Source organism: Nelumbo lutea, chromosome 4 (genome assembly GCF_056320005.1).
Source record: "Nelumbo lutea isolate HS-2025 chromosome 4, American lotus-T2T, whole genome shotgun sequence".
Lineage (NCBI taxonomy): Eukaryota > Viridiplantae > Streptophyta > Magnoliopsida > Proteales > Nelumbonaceae > Nelumbo > Nelumbo lutea.
In genome coordinates this window covers 94,367,205-94,373,204 of record NC_142687.1, presented here as the reverse complement: position 1 = coordinate 94,373,204, position 6,000 = coordinate 94,367,205, and the positions used below count along the sequence as shown (strand labels likewise).

The 6,000-nt window shown below is 35.3% G+C and overlaps 1 pseudogene; it reads right to left on the bottom strand.

The window, feature by feature from the left end:
* Window positions 1-3,331: 3,331 nt before the first annotated feature.
* LOC148861927 (uncharacterized) lies at window positions 3,332-4,784 on the bottom strand (annotated as a pseudogene).
* Window positions 4,785-6,000: the final 1,216 nt, after the last annotated feature.

Below are 6,000 nucleotides of genomic sequence, written 5' to 3'. Positions count from 1 at the left end.
CACCTTCTCAACCAAGCTTTAGACACCCCAACGGTCACAACTCCATTGTTTCCGTCATCATTTCTAGCAAAGATAAGCCATTTGAACACTTTTTCTTCTCTTTATGCCATTTTTGTTGTTTTTTGTTTTTTTTGTTTTGGACTCATTTTTGTTCTTCCCCATTCAAGATTCACACCTTCAATGGTCACAGCTACGACCATCACCTTCTTCATCACTGGCGAAGGTAATACCATTTTATGCTGTCGTTTTTTTCATCAGATGAATTTAGCGATATAGATCTAACATGTTTGTGTTTTTCAGATCTCATCGTAGTAGATGCAAATAAGAGAAAAATAGAAGGCATGGCCACCGGAGGCGATGCTCATCGTTTATTATTCTTCTTCTCTCTTCTTTTCCTCTCCTTCGCCATTATCACCCAATTGTCTAATGATTGTGTGTATATAGTGTACATTAGAACGGGATAGATCATGTTTTTCAGATCTGCAACCCCTTGTGCTAGATCTACTAAATTACATTGGTGTTTTTCATTATTTAGACTCTTCAAAGCACTATCAGGTATTCCTTCCATCTTGCTTCTTATTTTTTAGATCTGATAAACCCCTATGCAAATTTATTGATCCCATTTGTTGAATTTGTTTTCAACAAATCTATAATTTGTAATTAAATAGAAAAGTAGAAATTTTTGTAATTTTTAATCTGTACTTTCTGTAATTTTTCTTTGCAATCAAACACTGGGAAGCATATCTGATAGGATAACTGGTCTCACCAACCCAACATAGGGTGATAGAAAATGAGAAAATAAATTTTATCTTCTCATCCCATACCTTCTCATCACATCCTTTCTTAGCAACCAAATGACCATAAGGAAAAACTGAGATTAAGTGGAGAGGAAAGAATTTGTGTCTTGTGTCAATCTCAGATAGAGTCAAGGGACCATCTTTTCGGTTACTATCCTTTAAGGCTATGTTTGGTTTGAAGGAAAAGGTATGGAAATAAAGGAAAAGGTAAGGAAAACTATACAAGTTTTGTAAAGGTTTCCTTACCTTTCCCTTCCTTTCCCTACTTTTTCCTTCAAACCAAACACAACCTAAATGAAGCTATTTGGTTCGGGATCACCTTGGTCTCTTAACTTGCAGAACCTCCCAAGTGTTCCTTTTCAGATTGGATTTTCTAGCTAATTAGTTCCTTAACAAGCAACCAAACTCTATCTGAAATTATCTTTTGGATAGTTATAACCATTTTCTTCATTTGATTTGTGAGGAATGAGTTAATTTTTAGTGATAAAGGAAAGGTGTGCTATAGTTCTTAAATAAAGTTGGTACAACTTATCACAATTTGCTAATGCCGAATGATATTAAAGCCCTAGACATTGACAATTCTGGGTTGGGGATATATGTTTATTCCCTTGGATACTCAATCTATTATTTTATGTGATGGAGGATTAGCTAGGTCATCCATAAGCAAATTTGGCTTTGTTTGCATGATAAATTTGGTTCATATGTAGGCTCAACTGGAGTCATTTAAAGCTCAAGGTATTGTGGAAGAAGCAGAGTTTATGGTGGCTATTCTTAAGGCTTAGTTTGGAATGAGTATAAATGCAAAATATGCATAGTGTAAATATATACAAAATACAAGGTTTTGCATTCTACATATTTGTATCTGTACTCTTACCAAACTAAGCCTAAGGTTCTAATAGAGGCGGTCTCAAAAGATTGGTTGAGGATGATGTGTTATTTGGAGTTTAAGACTCCCTTTCGGTGGTTAATAGCTTAAACTCTACATCTGAAATGATACCTTGGCAGGCTTACTACCTCCCTTTTGAAATCCAAGTTGTGAAAGTTTTGGGTATCATTGATAGGCCTACTTACTTGGCTGGACTATTATTTTTGTAATGCTTTATCTTCTTAGTGTATATTTTTTTTTTTGCTCATTTATCAAAAAAGAATGTAAGATTTAAAGAGAGAGAATTGAATGGGGTAAAAATGGTAGTTTCAATTACATTTCAAACCTCACAATTAAATAGGATTAAATAAAAATATGAGTATTTTAGTCCAAAGAAAGTTTCATAATTTTATTCATGTTTTTAATTGTAATGTAAATATGGAGTTATAGATGTGTTCAATTTTTTTCAATAATTTCTATATGTGTAAAAATAATACAGTTATGTACAATTTTTTTTGTTTAATATGATAAATATATGATATTATACATGTACCTAAATGGTTTCTGTAAAATTTATGTATTTTTATGTTTTTTATATTTTACTAATTATTATTATTATTATTTAATTATGACATTAAATGTTGATAGATTTGACACAAAATTTGAACTATTGATTTTCGCTAAACAAGAAAATAATTTCATTTTTCGTTAGTTTTAGATTATAAATTTCATTTTCATCATCAATAAAAATAATTCTTGTTTATTACACTTATTTTTTAATTTGATTAATAAAAAATATCATAAATGTGTCTATTGTTTTCTTCTTTTTTGTAAATTTCTATATTTATTTCTCTTTAAAAATTTTATTATCTAAATATGATGACTTCATAGGTTAGCTAATTTGTTTCAGATATTTGAATTGCTTAGTCATCACTTAGATAAAGAATGATTTTGTTTTTGAGTGAGTTTTAAAATATATGGGTTTATATTGTTAAAAGTATTAGACATAAATCTAATTAGTAGAATTTATTAGTGAAAAATAACTTAAATATGAGATTTAATAAAGGACAAATTTCTTAAACTAACCTTATGGTTTAGTTAATTGATTAACTCTACCCCTATTGTTTACATATTGTCTTAAAGTACCCCTATTGTTTTTGACAATTGACATAATCATTAAGTTCTAATGGAAAAACAAAATGTCTAATTTGCCCTCCATTATTCCTCAAATTTTCAAAATAAAACCCAACTAATAAAAATTTTCAAGTTGATTTGCTACTCCTTCTCCATCTTCATCTCTATCTCCATTTTCTGTCTCCATCTATGTTTTTATCTTCATCTCCATCTCTATTTGTGTCATTCTTGTGGTATCCCTCACCTAAGTCGAAACAGCATACATTTGCGAGGTTAGACACGAAAGCCCTCCATCCTCTCTCTCTCTCTCTCTCTCTGAAGTCCGAACTGTTCATTCTAACATACTTCTTTTTCTGCTACAACAATGTGGTGCCACTCAAGAGGTATTAGACGAACCAGGATTTCTTTCTCTCTTCTCCGTCTACCTCCTCCTCCTCCCCCGTCTCTGTTCAATCTCCTCCTCCTCTCGGCCATGTATCAGCAATCTCCGAAAACAAAAATACAAAACAAGAAAAAACAACAGAAAATTTACAAATTGAAGTGGAAAAGTAAAGGTTATTAACGACCCAAATCCAAACAATTGATCCATTATGCGAATCAGCAAGCGCTTAGACTTATTTCCATCCATCAGCAGCGACAATGATATTGACTAATTCTATTCTTATTGATGAAAATTCACTAAGTGTATCTTTGTCGTTGACAATTGACTAAGTGTACCTTCGGAAAAAAAAAAGTAAAATACCCGTTATACCCCTGTGCGAAATTACGTTTTTATCCCTTTTTTTAACTTTACTCTCTCTCAGACAGGTTGCCATCTCTATCGTCACGGACGGCGGTCGCTGCAAATACCGAACGGTGGAGGTTCGGCGGAAGTCGACTCCGATCGACGACGAACGACACTGGAGCCACTGTGGATTTCTACCGAACGGCGGTCGTGCCCGGTTGAGAGAGCGCAACAAGCAGCAAGATCCCACCTTGTCTCACCAATAATCCTTTGTTCTATACACTGTCCGCGCATAGTTGCAGAAGCGACAGTACTGCGAACTCTTTCCCTTTCATCAACCCCTCTTCGATCGCTTCAACCAAAATTGCAATCCCTCCTTCTTCGACTATGGCAGTTCTGCTTTTTGGAATTGCAGCTAAGCTGCTTAGAACCACCATAGCCTTCTCCATCAAACCGCTCCCCTACTCTAAAATCAAGTCTACCAGCGGTTTCACATCTCCTGCATTAACAACCCTCTCTTTGTTCTGTTTCATAGAAAAGAGCTTGTAGAGCGTCGTAAGCGCGTTCTTCCATCGGTTTGATCCATTCAGGAGCAAAGAGACCAACGGCGGGATCGCTCCTCAAGCACCGATTAAAACCTTGTTGTCTTCGATTAACGAGAGGCTAAGTAGAGCACATGCGGCGTTCTGCTTCGACACCTTTGTACCGGTTTTCAAAATGTAGACGAGAGGCTTTATGGCTCCGGCATTCATGATGGGGGACTTGTTCCCATCGTGGAGAGAGAGGTTTAACAAAGCAGTTATTGCGTGCTCTTGTGTCCAGGGATCGATACAACAAAGGAGAGGTATCAATGCTGGGATGGCGTCGGATTCACCGATCAGTGCTCAATTTTCGGATCTATTCTTTGCCAAGAGGCGCAATTTCGCTGGCTGAGCGTTTTACGGCAACTGACGGCGATTGAAGACCGTCCATGCAGATCTTCACCGCTGCTTCAAGATTTTCCGAAGGAATGTTCTCGAAGATCTCTGATGAGAGATTCTCCCGCTGCAGAAATCCTAACCATGGCTCAGGCTCCAGATCCGAGGATTGGCATTTGTGTTGATCTTTAGACGATGGAAGAGAAGCCAACATTTGCGGCTCCCCTGAAATGTCGCTACTACAGGCCGAGAGGGATTAAGTTAAAAATAAGGATCAAAATGTAACTTTGCATAGGGGTATAATGAGCATTTTACCTTTTCATTAACGGTTAAGGGTATACTTAGTCAACTGTCAGCTAGATTTGGTCAATTTTCAAACAGTAAGGGTAGAGTTAGTCGATTAGTTAAACCGTAAGGATAGTTTAATAAATTTACCCCTTTTTTATAAATTAAAATGTCATTTTCTCTTCTCACGCCTTGATTGGATCTCCATGTACACTTTGTATAGTTTTTGCTTCACGGTAGTAGTGATAAACTGGTAGTGATGGCTCGTCCGCCATGGCGAACCATTGATCCATGCTCACTCATATGGTTGTTGAAGCTGGAGAAGCACAGAAGAGATCTATTCCTTTCATCTCTATAAGTGTTCACTTATAACCATGGTTCAAAGTATCAATACGCCTATTGGCAGAGGCATATGGGTACTTAGATAAACACGGAATTAACTTTTTTTTTAGTTTTTTTTTTTTAATTTTGGTTTTTAAGGAGTTAAAAAAGGATTTTTTTTTTACTATGGACAAGCCCATTGCAGAATTCTGATTTCCTCTGCAGATCTACAACATTTCAAAAGGTCAATTACACCTATCCTATGCACCAATGCCCGCCTGTGAATTGACATCAATTCTGATCTGGCACCTACCCCAGTTGTACTTTGTGCCTATGAATTCTGATCCTGGGTTGAACTGTCATTCTCCCTTTTTTTATTAAAAAATGGTGGTTTTGGGACCCAAAAGATATGATATGGAGTGTATAATATCGATTTTTTGAACCTTGCCGATAAAACAAAATATGGAACTAATGGTTCAATGAATATGCATCCAAAATGGTACCTAGAAAAGGTTTGGATGTTGAAAACACCCTAGCACCAGAAAAGGTTACGATAAATCAATACTGGTAACAGAAAGGGTATTATTGTTATTTTCTCAAAATATAATGATCAGGTGGGGAGTAATTAGTCAATTGTCAGAAAACTTGGGGGTACTTTAAGATAAAATATAAATAGTAAGGGTAGATTTAGTCAATTAGCTAAACCATAAGGGATTAAATGAGGTGAAAAGCATTTATTAAAATTATATTTTCAACAGTTCAACCTTAATAGTTGAGATGGAATAAATAACAAATGTGGCATTTTAGTAAAGAAAAGTTGCACACCCTATTTCATACTTTTTATAGTACTAATAAACATATATGTGCATTTGCACGTGACAGTATCTCTAAGACAAAACTATTTACAATTCATGGACAATTTTTGAACAATTATAAGCGTGCAATTTCTATAAGTGG